General features: G+C 46.9%; 1 protein-coding gene across 1 annotated transcript in view; it reads left to right on the forward strand.

The window, feature by feature from the left end:
* GPAT2 (glycerol-3-phosphate acyltransferase 2, mitochondrial) overlaps window positions 1-23606 on the forward strand; it is a 2680481-nt gene that overhangs the window by 1348504 nt on the left and 1308371 nt on the right. The window lies entirely within an intron of this gene.

Below are 23606 nucleotides of genomic sequence, written 5' to 3' on the forward strand. Positions count from 1 at the left end.
GGTGACCCAGGAGGGGGGGTTTCAATGGGGTGACTGTCAAATACTCCCGCAGACTCTCTCTGATCATGCCCCAGTATTCTTGGAATGTGAACTGGGCAGGCCGTGTCTGGGTGGAGACCACCTGGCGATTTTAAACCTGGTGCGCTACAAGACGCAGTGTTCTGCCAGGAACTGCGGTCAAACATTTAATCCTACTTCCACAATAACAAGGGCTACATCTCCTTGGTCGGGATATTCTGGGAAAGCCTTAAGTGCTACATCAGAGTGGTATGTAGGTCTAAGGAAAACAGGATTCTCTGGGGCATTAGAAGGGAACTCGCGATGGGTGAATTCAGACTCGAGGAGCTAGAAACAGAATATGTTGAGAGACCAAACTCTAGCACCCTTGCACAGTTGCGGGAGGAGCTCGACAGGTTTAGAGTCAACGCTGACCTTGAGATAAGATTCCTGACCTGCAGACAGCAAGTACGGCAATATGGTGAGGGGCAGAAGCCGGGGCACTGTTGGCACGACTGATAGCAGCTGACAAACGACCTCTGCACGTGGATTATGAAACAGACCTCCTGGGTAAAGCAATGTGCTCTTAGGACCGTATCGCAGCAGTGATCCAGTCTTTCTATGGGGAATTATATAGATCCAAGAACTCGCAGAACTCGGGGACGCTGCAGCGCTACCTCAAGGAGATGGAACTATACTGGGTGGAGGCACACCTTTGCGAACCCCTTGAGCAGACAGTATCTTTGGAAGAAATCCTACAGGTAATTAAGTAGCTTCTGGGGTCGAAGTCACTGGGGCCTGACAGCCTAACTGGTGAGTTCTACAAGGCCTTTGCCCCTATCCTGGCTCTGATACTCCTTTGAGTATATGAAGAATCGCTTGTGTCGAGATTGCTCCCCCCACGTTACGCAAGGCCAATATAGTACTGATACATAAACGGGGGAAACCTCCCGAAGATTGTGCCTCATATAGGCCAAACTCCTTGATTAACGTCAACAACAAAATATTTGCCAAAATCCTGGCAAATTGGCTGCTCCCGCTGATGCCCGGATTGGTGTTGGCAGATAAGGCGGGATTCATTCCCGGGAAGAACACAACATTTGGTCTCCGCCACCTCTTCGGGTTCATGGAGCCACTCGATCGTACATCCCGGGGGATTGCCGTGTTTTTGGATGCTGAGAAGGCCTTTGACTCAGTCGAAATGCCTTACTTGTTCGCGGTACTTCAGAAATTGGGACTTGGCTCCTATGTTATTAAAATGGTCTCTCTCTTATACAGTCGATTTATTACAAAATGTACCACAAATGGTTAAAACATCAATGGACCCACAAACACCAAACACAGTGGAAGGATATTAACAAATAACCTAATACCTAGACCTATCGTCTAAACAAACTTCTTACGTAATTGCACAAAACACAACAAGACTCAAAAATAAAACAATAAACATTCTACGTGTGTTTAAAAAAAGAAATTCCCGACATGTTTCTGTTCATCAACGACTCAAACGGTTGAACATTCATCAGGGGAAAGCTTCTGTAAATATGCTGTAGATTGCTTCAACACTGTGCACAATGGGTCAGTTTTCACATCTCAAAAATGGATGTAATCTAAAATACAAAAATAAAGGGAAGTTATAGTAAGGGAGGGGTCTGTAGATACCAAATATACCTACATACTTCAGAAGAAATACTGAGGCATGGAGTAACACAGGCAAGATAAACCAAATAACATCTGCCCTTCTATTAGTTCTAAAAATCAACTAAACAATTACCTTAACTGTATAATTGCTAGTACAGTGTGCCACTAATCAGAGCTACACGACACACCAATCAATGGGTGCATCTATTGTTTCAAAAAGCGCAAGTAAATTGCCGTAAAACTTGATCCGGGGCGCTGTAGAGTCAAGACAAAAGACAAAAACACACTCACCAAATGTACTTAAATAAGGAAGTATAGCCATCGAAACATCAAATGAAAAAACAAAGGCGAATCACCTCTATTACCTTTAGTCAAAAACCAGGTTAAATCCGGAAGTCGAATCTCAAGAAAAGGATCAACAACACTATTTCAATCCGATCTTCAAAGTGTTAATATCCACACTACCTAAAAAACAACAGAACAATTATAGACTAACAGTGTATCACTACATGTTCGACCGTACCGGTGTGATTCCAAAACCCGTACTACATGATCTTATCACTTAATAAAACGGAGCCAAAACACTGACTACATATCAAAGGCTTGTTAGTCTGCAGTACTCAACTCCTTTTCCATAGTACCCGGACCTTCTACATTTCACCACTGTGTATATCTAAAGCTTACTATATATACACACAAACGTTTACTATACATAAAGGTAATGTGACTCAAAACACAGGTACTACCGAAACCTACACAGAGTGACACGGCTACACATCCAACTTACTTGTTTTTGTCTTTTGTCTTGACTCTACAGCGCCCCGGATCAAGTTTTACGGCAATTTACTTGCGCTTTTTGAAACAATAGATGCACCCATTGGTTGGTGTGTCGTGTAGCTCTGATTAGTGGCACACTGTACTAGCAATTATACAGTTAAGGTAATTGTTTAGTTGATTTTTAGAACTAATAGAAGGGCAGATGTTATTTGGTTTATCTTGCCTGTGTTACTCCATGCCTCAGTATTTCTTCTGAAGTATGTAGGTATATTTGGTATCTACAGACCCCTCCCTTACTATAACTTCCCTTTATTTTTGTATTTTAGATTACATCCATTTTTGAGATGTGAAAACTGACCCATTGTGCACAGTGTTGAAGCAATCTACAGCATATTTACAGAAGCTTTCCCCTGATGAATGTTCAACCGTTTGAGTCGTTGATGAACAGAAACATGTCGGGAATTTCTTTTTTTAAACACATGTAGAATGTTTATTGTTTTATTTTTGAGTCTTGTTGTGTTTTGTGCAATTACGTAAGAAGTTTGTTTAGACGATAGGTCTAGGTATTAGGTTATTTGTTAATATCCTTCCACTGTGTTTGGTGTTTGTGGGTCCATTGATGTTTTAACCATTTGTGGTACATTTTGTAATAAATCGACTTTATTTTTATATTTCATCAGCATACAGTCCAATTTTTTCTAGACTGTGTTGCCGGAACATCATGAAGTTTAGGTAGGTTCTTTGAGGTCCATAATAATTAGTTATTTTCCCTGTCATTTCTCCTTGTTACAAATACATTATTTTCCCTACTGGTGGAGATAGACTTTGTGTTTAGTAGGGTTTTACCCATTTATAACACACTCTCTCTTATACAGCAAGCCCTCGGTGAAAATCATAGTGGGGCGAGCGAGATTGTCCGGCTTCGAGATGGGAAGGGGGACCTCTTTCCCTGCTCCTATTTGCCTTTGCAATGGAACTGTTGGCAGCGATCTGCAAGAGAGGCACATCCAGAGGGGACTCAGTCTCGGCTCGCACAGGTTGATTATATCTCTGTACGCAGACGACGTGGCCCTTCACATTAGTAACCCAGAGGATAATCTATGCCCGGTGATGAGGGAAATGCTACGCTTCGTAGAATTTTCAGGCCTGTGATTTAACCACAGCAAGTCCTTGGTATTCCCCCTTATGGAAGGAACTGTAGAGTTCAGAGACGAGTTCGGCCTCAAGTGGGAGACCGCGGGAGTCCAGTTCCTGGGGGGCTGGAATCACGCAGTCGGGTGGAACTATATTGTGATGATTATGGGACGGCGACCAAGAAACTTCAGGAAGCGGTCGCTCGAAGGCAGACGCTTCCACTTACGCTAATCAGGCGGATCTCAATTGTTAAAATGATCGTTCTCCCCAAGTTTCTATATCTCTTTCTCAGCGTTCCCCTATTGCTGTTGGGTGGCTTCTTTCGGCGACTGCACAGGTTTATCCTTGATCTAGTATGGGCTGGCAGGTCAACAAGGGTGGCCTACACGACGTTGACACAGCCGGCAAAGAGAGGGGGCCTGGCTCTACCCGATCTCAAACTGTATTACTGGGCATCACAGGCACACTTCTTGGGGCACTGGTATGCCACGCAATTTGTGAGGCCGCACGTGCAAGTGGAGAGGGCATTGGTGGCCCCCTGTCTGCTCCGGGCGATGATCCTGGGCGAGACGCAGGAAACACCTAACACTCTAAACATGGTTAAAATCACCTGTGGAGTATGGAAAAAGATGGCGGGAGGGTATGCCTCACCGTTCTGTACTCACCCCTCCTTCCGGCACGCCACATCTCTGGCCTGTCTAGAACTAGTGAATCTCTAATGTATCTCCAATGAACCAATTAACTTTGGATTGAATCCCTCGGCGATCTGTTCGTGGACAGGGAGTTCCTCACAGCCCAACAGGCAAGGGAACAAGGGGCAACTCACTGCTGGATGTTTTTTTATATACGTCCGACTGCGAAATGCGCTAAGGGGCCTCCAACCCTTGGTGTGGCCACTATTGCAAGGGGTGATTCAATCACAGGGGGAGGGCCGTCTGGTTTCACAGATCTATGGTAGCTTGCTGTTGGAGATTCCATGGCAGGGAGGTGCCTGTGGAGGCGATGGGAGAGCTCTGGGGGAAGATATTAATGACTCGGTCTCCCTAAATTCTAAATATACGCTAATACATTTCATCTTTCTGCACCAGGTCTATTACACCCCAGCCAGGCTTCATAAGCGCTTACCCAATAACCCAGCCGCATGTGGTAGGTGTAGATCCGCCCCTGCAGGGTTTCTCCATCTGGTGTGGGAATGCCCACGGATCCATGGTTTCTGGTCGGGGGTGCTAACCAAAACTTCTCTCATTATTGGCGAAACACAACAACCAGATCCTATTTTGGCCCTCTTGGGATGTACAAGGGCCCTACAGCCTGCGAGGAGGCGCTTGGTGGGGCTGTTGCTTGTGTTAGTGCACAGGAGGGTGGTCATGGCCTGGGGGAGGCACTGCCCTCCCAACGTGCAAGGGTGGCTGCAGGACATTGCTTAGAGTCATGATGTCGAGACTGCCTTCATACAGACTTTACCATTGTATGCCCGCCCCCCCGGAGGTGGGGGCCCTTATATGTCCAATACTTGATTACAGCAGCAAACTGATATTATTACATGCAGTATTGATGATGCTTGAATTTTTGGAATCTGCCAAAATGTGTCTTCATTTTTCGGATGGGCGGTGAGGGGAATCGGACTCCATGTATGTTGTTGTTTGGTTGTTAAAATACAAAAAATAAAGTATAAAAAAAGAGGCCCTGTCAATCCTTTCATGGAATGTCAATCGGTTATCTAATAAATATCTGGATCCTAACTGGCATGACCTAATAGACTGATACAAAATTAGCTGGTAAAACCAATTTTTAAACCTGGTTGTTGCACCTTTTTCTGTTCAGCTGAGAAAGCTCAAAAAGGCAGACCAAAAGATGGCCTGTTAATATGGGTACATAACCAGCCTAGGTGTAAAATGCAAGCAAATTGATATGGAGTCCCCAGATGTGTCCTACATGGTTCTTGAGCCCAAGGGTGGTCTAAACATACACATTTCAAATATATACTTAAGACAGAACCAACAAGAAATCTGGGCCCTGGACCACACTCTGGTTAAAATACAATTTCTATGAAGAGTGCCAACCGTGTCTTGACTGTGGTGGGGGATCTCACTTGTCAATTTGACAATGCAACTTTGTCCTCGGAGGACCTGAAACTAGAAGAGGAAGTGTGGGGTATTCCGACTTTGCAAGCAGCCCCACCATCATGTAGCTTTCCCTATGCAGGTACAATTCAATCAGTCCTCTATGACTATGGCCTAAGAGCTTGTAATGGGAGGTATACAACTAACCAAATTAAAAATAAATTTTTAAAAAAGTAATGGGAGGTTCCCAGAGGATTCTCTAGCCCATCCCATGTTTCGTACTGGGGCCAAATCTAGTCTATGGACTATTTGGCAACCTTAGATTCATTCAAGATACTTGAGTGCCTGGAAAGTGACCCTGATCCTTTGATAATGAACTTTGCACTTAGCATAAACTGGGTGGATAAGTGTACTCTACCTCTGAACCATCAGAGAATTCAAGCTTTGCCGAATGTAATACCAGTGAGATGGGCTTCCATTTTGAATAAAGATGATCTCTCTACCATATATACAACTATTATACCTTTCTCCAGCATGGGGTCTGGCATGGATTCACATGCTCATGAATATTCCCCGTCGTCAGGCTGGGAATCCTCGGTAAAGAAAAAACCAGTATCAGTTTCGTTTCTGATCTGTCTTTCGTAGTAATAATCAATCACTGGTCTCTGCGTCATACTGACCACAGCCAATGACTGCCCTCTACCTAAGCACCGCCTCTGGCAGCCATCTTCAGATTTTTACCGCACGTTCATGTGTTGGGATCCTCGTGCTATTGCTCTCGAGCGTTAGTGCTATTTTTTCGCGCTTTTTCAAAAACTTCGATTCTTTCGGTCAAAAGAGCCTCAAGCTCCACCGATCCTACATCCGATCAACGGGGACCCGTGTCGGATTCATCTGTGCCCCTCAAGGGTGAAGATTTCGTCGAGCTACACTTCGGAGGACTCCAGAAGCTTCTCAGGCCCGGTCTCGGAGATGGCCCAGGAGAAGGGAAGCTCGACGCCCGGAAAGCTGTTCAGGGCCTGCCCTGGATGCCAGCTGCAGAACGTCTTCAAGGAGGACGAACACTCTTTCTGCCTTTACTGCCTTCATGGGGACAAGACGCACGTGGAGAAGGACTGTGCGTTTTGCGGCAACATGTCGGAACGGACCATGAAGGACCGCCATCAACGTCTCGCCAGCTGGCTGGAGGGTAAGAGCCCGTCTGGCGAGAAGAAGAAGAAATCTGAGCGGTCTTCTAAGACCTTTGAGGGCGCCCCGGCGACGGGGGCCCAACATAAGGCCAAGCACCGCGAGTCCGCTGGCACCGGGAGCGCCGAACGGTCGGGCTCTACGGGCGCCAGGCAGGGCGCACCCTCCCCGGCACCATCAGCCACGAGCCAACGCTCTGGGTCGGGTAAGAGGAAGGCCGAGCACCCGGCGAAGCTCCTGGAGAGACCCCGGTCGAGCTCTAAGGCAGAGGAGGAGCGTGGCAGTGCCCCCTCCCTCAAGGATAAGGCGGTGAGCGCACCTAAGGTGGTGAAGGCCTTGATCCATTCGACCAAGCCCTCTATCGAAACGGTCGCGGCGGCCCTGGCCCAGCCTGTGGAGGCTGCACCAGTGGTGGCGGCCTCGGGGCCCAGAATCTCCCTGCCTCCTCGGAGGGAGTCTTCTTTCGTGCCCATCGATAGGACCCCCGTGAAACCCTCCGTGGGGAAGAAGGGGGGGCAGGGCATCGTCGTAGATTCGGCCTCAACCTCAGAAGAGGAACTGATCGAGGTCTTAAGCCACGGCCTAGGCGTGGAACAAGACCAGCCCGTCGGAATGGGCCCCGACGCAGGTGACGACGACGACATCGTCGAGGATACCGACGGGGCCCCTGCTCGCCCGTCGGATTCCCCTCTGCCAGCGCCGCAAGACAACTCAGCGGCCATTTTGTTGGCTATACAGTCCTTATGCTCCGAGATAAGGACGAGACTACCGTTACCGACGGAGGAACCTCTCCCGTCGGGGGATCCAGAACCGGGACCTTCTGGTGTTCCCCCTACCAAGAAAAGAAGGATCCATCCACCGCCTCCTTTTCAACCGTCGCGCCCCGTCCAGCCCTCCTCCCCGTCCACCCGAGGGGATGATACGGGGACTGACACGGCAGCGACGGGTACGGACGACGAGGCATACGACGAGGATTTTCCGTCGTCGCCTCCCACCAGGGCTTCTCCGCCCGACGAGATTGGATCGTTCCACTCAATGATCGCCAGGGCATCCGAGCTTTTCCAACTCTGCCCTGAGGAGAAGAAAAAGGAAGGCTTCCTTTACCAACGGCGCGAGACCAAGAGGAAGACGGTCCTCGCAGTGCCTCTGTTGGACGACATTTGGGATGAGGGCCTTTCCCTCCTCAAGAACCCTTCCACGACGCCAGCGAAAAGAGACCGGTACGAGAAAAAGTACCGGGTCCCGGACTCGGCCCCCCTATGCCTCCGGGCGCAGCCTACCCCGGACTCCGTCGTCTCCGCGGCAGCCAGGAAGAAAGCGGGGGGGGGTGCGGCCTCCACGTCGACTTCCCCGCCGGACGGCGAGGGAAAGAAATTGGATGCCATGGGACGCAGAGTCATCTCGTCGGCGGCGACGACGATTAAAGCGGCCAACGCCTTGGCTATCGTGGCCCGCTACGACAGGGAACTCTGGTACAAGATAGCTCCCCTGCTGGATTTTCTGCCGGACGACAAGAGGGCGGAGGCCCTTGAGATCCTGCAGGAAGGTGAGGTGGCCTCGGACCACGCCATCACCGTGGCGACGGACATCGCCGACACTGGGTTCCGCCAGATGGGCAACGGCGTTTGCCTTCGACGTCGCGGATGGCTCAAGGCTACGGACTTTCGGCAGGACGTCCAGACCAGGGTCCTGGACATGCCCTTCGACGGGAACAACCTGTTTGGGAAGACAGTGGACGATTCCCTTCAGGCCATCAAGGCGGATACTGAGACGGCCCGGGCCCTTGGAGTACTGCAGCAACGGCGGACGCCCTTTCGGAGCGGCGGAGGCAAGGGCGCCTCCAAAGGTTCCGGCGGCGGTTTCGCTTCCTACCGTCAAGCGGCCCGCTCGTCGTCGCAAGAGGCCTACAGAGGACGAGGCAAGTCTGGCGGCCCCCGCCGTCGTCGCCAAGGCGGCAAGGCCGCGTCCAAGCAGGATTGAACCGGCCGTGGGGTCGGGCCCCCACCGAAGCACCCCGGTGGGAGGCCGGCTGGCGGGCTTCGTCAGCGTGTGGGAGTCCATCTCCACCGACCGTTGGGTGCTGGACGCCCTGGCCCGGGGCCACGCGCTCGAGTTTCAAAGAAGGTGCCCGCGCGTCCCCCCCGTGGCCAGGAAAGAACTTCACGTCCCTCAACTTCTCCTGGAGGTAAAGGCGATGCTCAGAAAGGGCGCCATCGAACTCGTCCCAAAGAGGCTTCGGGGCTCCGGAGTCTACTCGCGTTACTTCCTCGTGAAGAAGAAGACGGGAGGATGGCGCCCCATCCTGGACCTGCGACACCTGAACAAGTTCATCAAGGCGCAGAAGTTCCGGATGGTCACCCTCCAGCACGTCCTGGGTCAGCTGGAGGAAGGAGACTTCCTATCGTCGTTGGATTTGGAGGATGCCTACTTCTGGCCTCCCCGTCGGAGGAGAGGACCAGGACCATCTTGGGCAAGGTGCAACGGATGTTGGTGGCCGACGCGGCCAAGGTGAGGTCCATCAAGTCCCTCCTCGGGATGATGTCTTCCTGCATCTACCTCATTCCCATGTGCAGGCTCCGGATGCGCCCGTTGCAAGAGTTCCTGGATGCGCGCTGGATCCAGACGACGGGCAGCTTCGAGGAAAGGATCAAGCTCGACGAGAGTTTCCGACGAGCGATACGGTGGTGGGGCACCCGCGCGCATCTGACGGCGGGCATGGACTTCCAGACCCCAGCCCACCAGGTGACTGTGACCACGGATGCCTCCCTAGAAGGGTGGGGAGCGCACACCGAAAATCTGCACGCAAGGGGACTCTGGCTCCCGACGGAGAAGTCCCTGCATATCAACGTCCTGGAGCTCCGTGCAGTGTTTTGGGCCCTCAGGTCCTTCCTTCCGTCCCTCAAGGGCAAGGTGGTGAGGATCTTCACCGACAACACCACCACCATGTTTTACATCAGGAAACAGGGCGGAACCAGGTCCCCAGCGCTGTCCAAGGAGGCGCAGGACCTGTGGCATTGGGCCGTCGCCCAAGGGATTCTTCTGGTGCCGTTTCATCTGGCAGGGATAAAAAACACCATCGCCGACTCACTCAGCAGGGAGCTGCGCTCGTGCCACGAGTGGGAACTACGGCAGGATCTGGTGGATCGCCTCTTCCGACGGTGGGGCACACCCCAGATCGACCTGTTCGCGACGGCGACGAACACCAAGTGCCGGAGGTTCGCCAGCAGGTTTCCCCAGACGAGGAGCATGGGCGATGCTTTCTCGTTCCCCTGGGAGGGCCTGTTCCTCTACGCGTTCCCTCCCTTGCCTCTGCTAATCCGGCTCGTCAACCAGCTCAAGAGGTCACGGTGCAGGATGATCCTCGTCGCACCTGCGTGGCCGAGGCAGATATGGTTCCCGGACCTTCTGGACTTGTCGGCGTCCCCGCCAATCAAGCTGCCGGCGGACGCGGATCTACTCTCCAGGGAAGGAGGCGCCATCCTCCACCACGACCCGAAGTCGCTGAACTTGCAGGCCTGGCTCCTGCAGCGCTAGAGTTTGGAGGATACGACATACCGGCCGATTGCAGAGAGGTTCTTGCAAAGGCCAGGGCGTCCTCGACTCTTAAATGCTATGGACACAAATGGAAGAGGTTCTCTGTCTGGTGCTACGCACAGAAGATTAACCCTCTACGGATTACGGCTCCCCAAGTGCTGCCGTACCTGCTGACGCTGGCCAAAGCTGGTCTGGCACACGCGTCCATCAAGATTCATCTTGCTGCGATCTCCCGATACACCAGAACCACGGGCCGGACGTCCTTGTGGTCTCATCGTCTGGTGAAAGAGTTCATGAAGGGACTGTTCAGATCGTTCCCGCCGGTGAAGGCTCCGGCCCCGGCGTGGGAGCTCAACGTGGTGCTGACCAAACTCATGGGACCTCCGTTCGAGCCTCTGCACTCGGCCCCGTTGAAGTTTCTATCGTGGAAAACAGCTTTTCTCGTGGCCATCACCTCCGCACGACGAGTGGGAGAGATCCAGGCCCTTTCCTGCAAGGCCCCGTACTTGACTTTCCACGACACGAGGGTAGTGCTCAGGACGCACCCCTCCTTCATGCCCAAGGTACCGTCGGACTTTCATCTCAACGAACCCTTGGTGTTACCTGTGTTCTTCCCGTCGCCTTCGTCGCCGGCTGAGAGGACTTTGCACTGGCTGGATGTAGCTAGAGCGCTGAAGTTCTACGTGGACCGCACGAAAGGTTTTCGGAAGACGTCACAACTCTTTGTGAACTTTGGACCTGTCAATCAGGGGAAGGCTCTCTCGAAGGCTTCCATCTCCAGATGGCTCTCCGGCTGTATCATGTACTGTCACCGGTTGGCAAACCGACCGCTGCCTGGCCGTCCGAGAGCCCATTCCACCAGAGCGATCGCAGCTACCACGGCGTTCCTATCTGGTGTGCCCCTGCTGGACATATGCAGGGCTGCTACGTGGAGGTCGACGCACACCTTCACGAAATTCTACTGCGTCGACCGGGATTCCAGGGAGGAGTCCAGGGTCGGCCAAGCAGTGCTGCGCAACCTGTTCGCCTGAGGTGAGCCTGGTGAGGAGGTAAGATGCTTAATGTTGAGTTGATGTGATGCTTAATGTTGAGCCTTTGCCACCTCCCGTGGTTGTGCATGTGTGTACTGCTATGTATTCTTTATTCATGAGCATGTGAATCCATGCCAGACCCCATGCTGGAGAAGGAACAAGTTACTTACCTGTAACTGTTGTTCTCCAGCATGGGTCTGGCATGGATTCACATGCGAACCCTCCCGCCTACCCCTCTGCGGCTCTTCACTTGGTCATACTGCCACTTCACGTGCTTCCAAATCTGAAGATGGCTGCCAGAGGCGGTGCTTAGGTAGAGGGCAGTCATTGGCTGTGGTCAGTATGACGCAGAGACCAGTGATTGGTTATTACTACGAAAGACAGATCAGAAACGAAACTGATACTGGTTTTTTCTTTACCGAGGATTCCCAGCCTGACGACGGGGAATATTCATGAGCATGTGAATCCATGCCAGACCCATGCTGGAGAACAACAGTTACAGGTAAGTAACTTGTTCCATATTGAAACCCTACCCCGAAACCGATTCAGTACTTTCACATATAGCTTTCTATGAGACTCTGGTGGAAAGGCTACTGGGAAATCTAGTCCTGGTAACTGCCCACGTGGTTGGTACAACCGTGACTGTAGAAATGCAAAATCAGCGCTCGTTTCAGCATTGAAGGCCGAGGGTGGAAGAAAAATGGGGAGAGCCAATTCTCTGAGTGGAGTATAAAATGCTACTAAAGGAAAAGAATGAACCCCCACACCAAGGCACTTTGTTCTGCGCCAGATGAAGCAATTGCAACCCATAATTCTAAGGAAATTTGGCACCTTGTAAGAACTGGTCTGAGAACCAGATACTAGGTAATATTTCAGTCTCTATATCATCGAGAGAACAATACATGTTTGCCACAGAATAGTTGCGGTGCCCCTGCTATTGAGGCAGCGATAGCGCTAGAAGCCGACACAACTCGGGCCATTCAATTTTCCAGCTTTGAAGTGAAGCAGGCAATTCCTGCACAGCTCAATGGCAAAGCTCCCGCCCAGATTTTGTACCAGATGATCTTTTTAATAGGAATCCCAATGTATGAATCCCCTTTCTTATCTAAGTTTTCAATGAAATAAATCGAACGTCTGCCCCACACCCCCAAAGTTCGAGGGGGGGGCAACAATCATAATCTATAAAAAAAAGGAGACCAATTTCTTTGATTGCTAGCAAAAATCTTCTTTAGACTGTTACCGCATTCCCTCGACAATAGGGCAGCTGATGGCAATATTATTTTGCATGCCCAAACCAGGTTTAGAAAAGGAGTATCAACAATAGACCAGGTATTCAGGCTGCATCTTTATATTCAAAAACAAAGCCCAGACAATTTCTCTGGCGTTTATAGATCTTCAGATGGCTTTTAACAAGAGATCTTTTGTGGGGAACTCTAGAGGACCTTAACGTTCCATTCTGATTAATTATTGCAACAAATCTATGTACCGAGATAACCATGCACGTATCCGCTAGGGACCAGCTAGGGAACGTACAGACCCAGTGACCATAATATAGGTGTAAGACGGGTGCGTGCTTGCACCCCTGTTTTGGCTGTATATAAATAACTTGGTCTCTAAAATTAGTGCAACTTCGCTGGATGCTCCCAGACTAGGTGCATACACATGGAGTCTGCTAATCTTTGCAGACAATGCAGTCCTCCTTGGCAAAACCCCTGCTGGCCTCCAACATCAGATCTCTGCCTTTGAGGACATATGAAAGAGCAAAGGCTTAACCATTTATATCAGCAAAACCAAAGTAATGATGTGCTGCCCTATAGGTCATGTCCTCGGTCCCCCAAAAATTAAATGTCAAGAACCTCTTGATGGAATCTTTGCATGACTTTGAATATTTGGGTATAACCCTTAAAGGTAATCTGAAATGGACAAGACAAATCGATGTGTGCTCTGACTGGGACCAGACATTGTGGTGCCGTAGCAGGATTCTTTACCTGTTTTGGGAGGAGTACACTCTCTTCTGCCATAAAGATGTACAAGGCTCCGGCTATCCCAGCCATTACCTATGGAGCTGAATTGTGGGGCCCCATATGTTCTAGTACTCTTCAAGTAGTAGAAAACAAATGTTTGAACCGCTTGTTAGGAGTCCCTAGTAGTGCCCCCTCAGCCCCAGCGTTACTTGCATATATCTGGTGGTGGCTTGAATCAGAGCCGGAGCTCTACATGCGCACCTTAGCCGGGAAAACTACATTTCCGTAGCGGTATTGTAGTTTTTTTGGAACTACAAGACGGTATAAAAGGGATGATATCTTCCTTTGCCTCATAGATTGTTTGTTGTACTTCATTTTGAGACTTTTTTTTTTTTTTTACCAGAACTGCATTTTAAGTTAGCATTTTAAGCTAGAATCGAATTTTATGTCGCATTTTAAGGTTTTATCCCAGTGGTGCTTTTGAATTCTGTCAATTGTTTTTATTACTATTTGTGGGCTTTATATAATTATCCTGCTATGCTAAAGAGCGCTTTTTAAGGCTAAATTACTAAAGTACTCTGACCGTTCCTAAGTAAACATGACTGCTGCATCTATTTATGAAATGATTGAGAAAGTAAAAGCTGATTCTAACCTAGGATCCCTGGATTTGGCAAATAAGGTAACTCCGACTTGCTCCCGTCTGAGTAAAGCACGTGACCTCCTTTCAAATGGAGATAACCTAACAAACTAAAATCTCCTGCCTGTAGATTGTTGCAGGTCAAGAAGGGAGCTTTCTTCGCTGCAGCCTCGGCTGCAGGGAACACAATTGCCTTGAGTCTTAGAGAGGACATTTCTACACCTGTCTTTAGAAAGAAACTAAAGACATTCCTGTTTAGTTAGAATGTTAATTTCCCTCTATGCATTGGTCTATATATGCTGATATTGGCTTTGTTTGGCCTCCTCTGGCCTGGCAGACGCTTTCTTCCTTCTGTTATGTGTGTGTGTTTGGCGCTCTTAAGCCTCCGGGTCAGTGGTGCGCAATATAAATCAATAAAGTATAAAGTACTAGAAGTGTGACAAATAGAGCTCAAGAGTCAAATCATGTTGAAGACACTACTATACTGGCTATAAATGTGGACCTCGGACGCCCTTGCGCTCTACAGGGAGGGCCTAACTGAGGTTCTAGGGTGGAATGGTGGTAAATCTTTAACATGCTTCAAATATGTCAAACTAATGTTTCAGAAGTTTGTTCTTGAGGAGTTATGGTCTGATCCATAGATAATTGGTCCACAATGTAAGACCAGTCTTGAGTACCGCTTTTATGAATGGGCCTAAAACATGACTTGATAGCTGCCAGGCTGGACTGTGGTCAGCTAATTATATTTAGTTAAAACTAGCCCGGGGTTGGAACCCTATCTTGACTTTCATGTTGAAAGAAAAATTAAATGCTTATAGATTAAATTTCGTTTGGCATTCTGTCACTTGCAAAATTCACTACACATTGGAGGAAGGATATGTCATTGGTATGTCCGATCTGTACTTTAAAAAAAAAACTTTCTTTATCAAGTTTTAACAACTTAAGAACTTACAGCATTACAAAGAAAAACAGTGCCAAACCAGCAACCCCCACCCAGAATTCCCGAGAGCACAAAACATCCACAAGGAGCACACAAAAAGATATAAGTGTTATGCACAGCATGTGATAAACAAATTGCCCTAAACTCCCCCAGCCATAGCCAACCCCAGGTCTCACCAAACCCAGAAAGGGCCAAATAAAAGCAGATGGAGTTGCAATGCACAAACCCCCCCCCCCAAGACCCACCCTACTGGACCACAAAGCTTATCTTTCTAACTAACCCCTACCCTACCCTACGGGCTACACCGGCCGAGTGAACCTGCATCAATAGCTAATTTACCCCTCTTCAGTTTCAGAGTCCTCCAAGTGCTTGCACATATAGAATGGTAGGGGAGCCCAATAATCCAAGGGTTTACTCTGACTGGGCAGCGAGGAGGCATAAGCAGTCTCCCGTCTTTCACAGGAATTTAAACAAGTTAACCATTCATGCACGTCAGGCACCCTCAGTTTCCCCCAAGCCTTAGCTATTAATGATCGTGTAACTGCCAATGCAATTCCTAAGTTTCTTTTTTTTTTCCTTTCCAACTTTATTTAATAATTATTCCAAAAATTACAATTGGGAAACACTCAAGTGAGAACAAGGTATAAGCAATTCCATACATATCACTTCTATAAAATATATATAACAAACAACTTAACATTACCATAAAATTCCCACCCCCCTATCCCAAATTAAGAACATGACACAACAAAAACACAACACCAGACAAGACATACACCCAACCTAACCCCCTTATCATTAATACCCTTAAAGAACAAATCCTGCACCTTATCCAAATAAATTATCAAATGATCCCCACATCTCCTCATAATCAGTCTCCCGATGATGTCTAGAAGCCTGAGTCGTCTTATACCATTAAAGCGTTCGCATGTCCGATAACCAGTTTTCATAATGTTTCTTTTCTGGATTTCCACACCTTCATTATATGCTTTATTGCCATTAACAATGCCCTATCAATCCAGTCCGAAGTAACATATTTCCTCATTCTACTATCAACTGAGAGGAAGATTACAGACATAAAAGTTTGAGGGAATGATATACTTACCACCAAATCAATCCGATCCAAAACATCCTTCCAAAAATCTAGCACTCTACCGCACTACCAGAGCATATGTAGATAGGTCCCTCTTGAGCGATTACACCCCCAGCACAGATCCGTATCTGCCAATCCTCTCCTATTCATCCTCACAGGCGTCCAATAAATACATCCTAAAATACGTTGATGAATATATCTCAAATTTAAATCTATTTTGGCTCTCACTGTCACCTTCCAAATATTATCCCACAATTCCTTAGACCACTCATTTTCCAGTTCTGACACCCACTTCATTCGTAATCGATACCAAGAATTCCACATACATTCCTGTAGAGGCATCAATTTAATATATGTAGAGACCGAACATGGAGGAGTAGTAAATAACTCACAAATGTGGGGTCTACCACTCAAGGGTCCACTCAACATCTGTAATCTCTCTTTCAACAATTGTTCCAAAAGCCTGTACCTCCCTATCTCCCATCACTCAATCCATAACAATTAACCAGATCCTCAAATGGAACCATCCTGCCCTCCCCCCACACCTCTTCTATCTTCAGAATACCTCTGTTGGCCCAACCACTCCAATTAAGCATTTTATTCTCAACTTGCAGACCCGGATTCAACCAAATAGAGGCTGAATCATAAAAAAAACAAGAACTGCCCACACTCCTGAATCCATGAAACCAAAGCAGATTTTGAAACCACCAGGGCTTTCAATTTTGTCCCCGAATTTGGTATCCTCCCATATGAATATAGACAATCTAAGGAAAAGGGATGTAATTTCTCCCTTTCCATCAAAAGCCAATAGGGGTCCGAGCCCCTTCTTTCCTTAAAATAATGGGAAGCCTTTTTTAATAAGAATCCCTTATAATAATTCTCCAACACCGGATAGCCAAAACCCCCATCTTTAACTCTACGTATCATAATAAATCGAGGAATTCTCTGCCTGTTGGCCTTTCCCCACATATAATACATTAAAAACCTGTCAATATGCCTAAGTACCTTCTTAGTAAACTTGAGGGGAAGAGATTGAATATAATACAAAACATTTTACAACAACTTTAGCCCAGATGCTCAGTCAATCCATCCCACCTTCGTTTATCCTTTATCAGTACGTCCTTCAATTTGTCCACATTGTATTCCACTGTTCTTCTAATGTCAACCACCAAATAAATACCTAAATATTTCACTGATACATCAGCCCACTGACAATCCCAATCCAACAGCCTCCTATTTAGCGGATTCCTCTTAAGCGGAAAAACCATTGTTTTCCCCCAATTTACCTTGTAGCCAGACAACTCCCCCACTTCCTGCAACATATTTCTTAGTAAAGCCCCTCCCACATCCAGATTTGTTAAGACCACCGTCAGGTCATCAGCGTATGCTAGAACTTTCACCTCTCCATCCTTTAACCTCTAGCCACAAATATTCTGTTTGGGTCTAAGATATGCTAGCAGCGGTTCAAGAACTAAGTTGAATAAGAAGGGCGAAAGCGGACAACCCTGCCTGGTTCCTCTAAACAACTGAAAAGCCTGAGACAAGACATCAGTAACCCATATTTTAGCCGAAACGTTGTGCTGCAAAGCGCCTATAGCATTCAAAAATTGCGGACCAAAGCCCATCCGAAGCAGTGTATAATTTAGAAACGACCAATTCACACAAATGCTTTTTCAGTATTAAAAGAAATAAGGAGTATTTCTTCCACCTTAGTGCGAGACAAAACTATTATATTCAGCAATGTCCTAATATTATCTTGGCCGTACCTGTTGTCCAGAAACCCCACTTGTGAACAACCTATCAGTTCCCCTGTATATTTTTGTAACCTGGTGGCCATGATCTTCGCAAAGATTTTTACATCCAGATTTAGCAGAGAGATAGGCTGATAGCACATTTGAAAGAATATTTCCCCTGCTTAGGAATCAGGGTAATGATTGCCTCGAAGGACATAGTACCCCATCTGAGAGGAATCAGTTAAATAAAGCATGCTATTTGGGCACCAAAACCAAACTAAAAAATCTATTAAACTCCACAATTAACCCATCTGAGCCCAGAGACTTACCCATATTGAGTTGACGAATAGCAACCCCAACTTCCATTTCCGAAATCTGAGAATCAAGTTCCTTCCTCAGATAAGTAAGGAATGTCTATCCTGGCAAAAAACTCAGTGGGTTTATCTTCCTCAGCCTGCGACGCATCCGACTAAAGGGAAGCATAGAAAGACCTGACGCATTCACAGATATCATCGCTTTTAACCTTCACCCTTCCTACTGCATCCTCAATCTTCTGTATAAACGAGCTCTCTGACAAACTCTTCAGTTTTCTAGCCAACAGGCGTCCTCCCCTGTCACCCTCCTCCAAAAACGTCTGCCTCATAAAATATAAACCTTTCTCCGCCTGCTCATCCAGTGCTTTTCTCAATCTATCCCTTGCACATTCCATCTTCAATATATCCATGACACAGTCGACACAGTCATCCGTGTCATGTGCCTCCCCGAGGCACCAGAGGCAGGCGTCGTGCGAGTCCGTCACCGACATCTTGGACCCACAGTCCTCGCACTTTTTAATGCCCGGACGTGGGGTGGAAGACGAGGTAGACATCCTTCACGAAGGAGAAACTTCACAATTAACGAACAGGTTCGAAGAACCAAGAAACAACAGAAACTCCAAAGTGTCGTGGCGCGCCGAGATTCCCGAAAAAGGGAACACGCTTGCGGAAAAAAACGGAACGGAGGCTACGGGCGTCGTGCGTCCTACTTATAACATCTGGTGACGTCGGCCGTCGGAGGAGGTCCTTGAGGACAGCGTATCGACGTCATTGACGCAGGACGCAGACGCCGAAAGATTTTCCGAAGCAGCACAGCTTTTGATTTGATTTTTGATTTTATTTATAAAGCGCAAAAAACCAGGCCCAGGAACAACCGGGCGCATACTCTTAAACATGTTACAAAAAGCAGTAGTTACAGAAGTTACAAAAATATACAGCATATATACATGTACCGAGGAGTACCATTAACAGCGTATAATGCAGGGACAGAGCAGAGAGAAAATGTATATTCAGTCCTGTACCCCACATGGAGTCTGGACTGTGTCAAGGTCTCATGAGTCTTGGGAGAGCAGCCATGTTTTAGCATTGTTCTTGAAGGAGTGGAATGATGGTTCAATTCTGATAGGTGTGGGCAAGGTGTTCCAGAGTTTGGAGGCCAGGACGGGGAAGCTCACCCCACCAGCTTTTTGGAGTTTGCATCTAGGCACGATGAGGCTGAGAGTTTGGGCTGCTCTGGTAGGTCGAGTGAAGGTGTGGCGTGAGAAGCGAGCGGACAGGTAAGGTGGGGCTTTGTTGCTCAGACATTTGTGAGTCAAAGCTAGGGTTTTCAGGGCAATTCTCTGTTTTACCGGGAGCCAGTGTAAGTCCGATCTAACGGAGGAGGTATGAGAGCGTCTCGGGATGTTTAAGGCTGCCCTTAAGGCATTATTTTGTACAGTTTGCAATTCATTAAGGTTAGACTGACTGGTCCCTAGGTAGAGAGCACTACAGTAGTCGATTTTGGCCATAGTTCTGGCGAGTGTGATACAGTTGCTGGAATTTAGGAAGGGTCTACAGGCAGTGATGAGTTTGCAGGTATAGGCCGAAGCTGACCTAACTGCATTTATTTGTCTGTTCAGAGAAAGCGAGGAGTCAAGATAGACCCCTAGCGTCTCAGTATCTTTGGAGACTTTAATGTCATTGCCTTCAATAATGAAGGACTTGTAGGTTTGGTCTAGTTTGTTTAGCCGATGATTTGATTATAAAAGTAAGAGCTCAGTCTTATCTTCGTTAAGGCAAAGTTTGTGCTGTGCCATCCAGGCCTGGATGACCGAGTAAACATCGTTAAGGGCTTTGGTGTCAGCTGTGTAGTCTCCTGTGATAGGGATGAGTATCTGGGTGTCGTCCGCGTAGTTAGTGTAGGAGAGACCCAGATAGTCGAGCACATCGAAGAGGGGCTTGGTGAATACGTTATACAACTTAGGGGATACACACGAGCCTTGAGGAACGCCACAGTGAATAGGGGAGGGATCCGCTGATGCCAGCGGTGAGAAGACCCTCATGGATCTATTGCTCAGGAATGAGTGGAACCAGGCATTGGCAGAGTCGGAGAAGTGGGCTGCGGATTTGAGATGCTGGCAGAGTATTTGGTGGTTGACCAGATCAAAAGCCGCGGAGAGATCGAGGAGAAGGAGCTAGCTTCCCATTGTCCTTCAGTGACTCAATCTGAGTTTTCAAGTCGATCAGAGCTGACTCCGTGCCATGTTTAGGGCGGAACCCTGATTGTCTTAAGCCCAGGAGATTGTTTAGTTCAAGGTAATCCTGAATCTGCAGGTAGGCTGCGCGGTCCAGGATCTTGAGCAGGAATAGGACTGTAGTGATAGGTCTGAAGTTAGTTGGGATATTAGGGTCAAGGGAGGGTTTTTTGAGGAGTGGGATAACCCATGCATCCTTTAGGTTGTTGGGGACAATACCCGTCTTGAGAGAAGCATTTATGAATGCTGTAATGAACGGGGCTAGCTCATGAGATGCTTCCTTGATAATAGGTGCTGGGCTGGGGTCGCCTTGTTAATTGGAAGGTTTTAAATTGTTTGATGTTTTCTACTTCGAGAGTAGTGAGTGGGGAGAAGGAGAAAGGTTTATGCGGATAGGTTAAATGTGTATTAAGTGTAGGTGTGGTCGGTGGTTGGTCAAGCTGTAGGGATTTCTGTTTGTCCCTGATTTTAAATTGGAGGGTAGCAATTTTACCCAGGAGTGCTGACTGAATATTGGTGCACCAAGTGTTGTCTTTGGAGCAAGAGTCGGGGGGGGCTGCAGGTATCTCGAGTTCCTTAAGGATATTAAAGAGTTCCTTAGTATTGGACTGTGCTGACATAATGCGGTTATTATAAGAATCTTTTTTTGCCTGGAGTACAGCTTCTTTATAGTTAAGGGTGGCTATCAGAAGACTGTCCTTGTGGGCGTCAGAGTAGTGACTTCTCCAGCGTGACTCTGCTGTGCGTTTCTGTTTGTGTAACACTCTAAACTGGGGAGTAAACTACGAGTTAAGGTGTGCTCGTTGTTTGGGTTTCCTCAGTTTGAGCGGGGCGATAGAGTTGATGGCTGCAAGCAGTGACTGGTTATACATGTCGGATAGGTTGTTGGGGTCTGAGCAAGTGTCAGGAGCGTTATATAGTGTGGGAAGGATAAGGGGGGAGTAGTTTTTCTGTCGTAATGTTCTTTTTATTTCTAGTGAGGGTGGCTGGGGCGACCAAAGGCCTGGGTGGTGGGGCAGCTGTGGTGATTACTGTCATAGATATGGAATACGCCGTCGGACCATCCCATCGAAAGAACGTTACCAGGTAAGAGAGTAACTTGTTCTATCCTCAAAGAAATTAATAATGGAGGTATTACTAGTCTCACATTTTTTCTCCTCCTGCAAAGTGAATGTTTTAAGCCTCCATTTAACACTGGCAGGTCTGAGCATACTCCTATTCATGTTCAACTTTACCAACAAATGATCAGAAAGGCACAGCTCCCCAATTTCCACTTCAGTTACTTCGACCAATTTATCCAAAATCAATAAGTAATCCAACCTTGAATAAGAGTTATGGACCGAAGAGTAAAAGGAAAACCCCTTTTCAGCAGGATGTAACGACCTCCAACTATCCACCAGGGCGAAGATATCAATAAAATCCTGAAGGCCCGTAAATCTACATGCTGATAACCTATCTAAAGTGGCATCTAGAACACATGCCATTCCTAACAGTTTATCAGCCCTTGAAGGTGTATCGAACCAGGCTAAAAGCCACGCCTCAGGGGAGCTAGGGGGACATTCATGGATCACCATGCCCATAGTCCTATGAATTTGCTCCCAAAAGGCCCCTATGTACATACAATCCCATACCATGTGTAGAAAATGATCAGGGTCCACATGGTATATAGTACATTTTGAGGACCTATGCAGGTAGTATCTATGTAACTGGCCTGTGGTGTAGTAAACCTGGTCTACCCATTGTTCAGTGATACTCTGAGTCAGCATACATATCTGTTTGCATTGTGATTCTGAGAGAGCCCTTCCCAATGACAACTTCCAATTTACCTTGAATTTAGTGCCCCCTCCCCCCATCCTTTGCGCCTGTATAAGCTTATATATTCAGGACACTAGTTTAGTGAGTCCAGATGGATTAACCTCATTTAACCAGGGGGCTGTGGGGGCCATAGACCATGGAGCATCTCCCTCAGCCTGAAGTACAACATTGTTACGATGTTCCAAACACCCCTTCCCCACATCCCAAAAGATAAACCTTGCATCTTGCACCACGTCCCCAAGTGTGTGAAGTACAATCCAATTTATGCTTCTGATGAAGACTAACAGCATTCTATCCTCATGAGCGATTTGTATGTTGTGGCCAGGCGTAAGTGGTTAAAATGTTTGCTGTTATGGTTTGGTATTAGAACTAGGAGGGGCGCTGTTATTTTAATGAAATCTTGTCCCTCACTAACAGTGTTTCCTTTTTAATTGTTGCTTTTAAACAAAGGAATTTAAATCTCAGTAGTTTGATGGGGCAGCTCTTATAGTCTGCATATTCAATGGAATTATGGAATGATATTATAGGACTTGTATAATCGGTATGGGATTCCATTCTATGAAACTAAGCTTTCCTTACTCGCACTTTTAGGCACTCCTGCAATTTTCTGATTATTGATGGAGATTACATTCTTGTTCATTTGAAATTCTTATTGGTGGTGTTTTTAATTTAGATTTAGTTTTTTTTTCTTAACTTATTGTATCTTTGCTGTGCTGCTGATTATGGTTTAAACTACATTGTATGATGTTTGCTATTTTTAAATTATGAATATGCTTTTTGGGTGCATAGCCGAAATAAAGCAAACAATCAATCATTCCAATAGCTGTAAGTGTGGCCTCTTGTATGAACTTTATAGAAAAATGTCAGACCTAATAAATCCAAATGGCCTTTGCTATCTATGAAAAATCACTGATTTTTAATTTTTTTTTATTTTGTTTGATTTAAAATAAATCTTTCACAACATATAATATCAGAAATACATAATGAGCTTAAACTGAGTCGCATACATTTACTTTACATCTTTAAAAGTACAAAAATATCAGTGTTTCAATCAATTAAAATGTCATCTAAAAATGTCAATATTACTATGGTCACAGATAACTGAGATCCACTTAAGATCAGCCACCAATCTTCAAGAGTGAAAACAAGAAGTTTAGATAACCTCACAGCAAAGTATTTTTCTCTTAAGTTAGTTAGGTTTATAAAATCTACCAGTAGATGTTTCAAGTTCTAAATAACATTCTCTTGTTTGTAAAATCATTTACTCCTGGGGGCGCCTGCACTGACTCCTAAAACCTCATTCATTGGGAACAAATTTAAACAAAATCTTTAAAATGTGTTGCTCAGTATTGCACATGGAAATATAATGAAGTGTTTTGGTATAACATAAAAGATTTGATTTAGTTTTTAAAATGATAAAATAGCTTAAAATGTTTTATATATGTACAGGTTTCAATCCAGTCTTTGGGCCATAATTTATTTTGAACATATAATGTATTCTCTGCTGAAGT

This window comes from Ambystoma mexicanum, chromosome 10, assembly GCF_040938575.1.
Source record: "Ambystoma mexicanum isolate Mex_15411 chromosome 10, UKY_AmexF1_1, whole genome shotgun sequence".
NCBI classification, from domain to species: Eukaryota; Metazoa; Chordata; class Amphibia; order Caudata; family Ambystomatidae; genus Ambystoma; species Ambystoma mexicanum.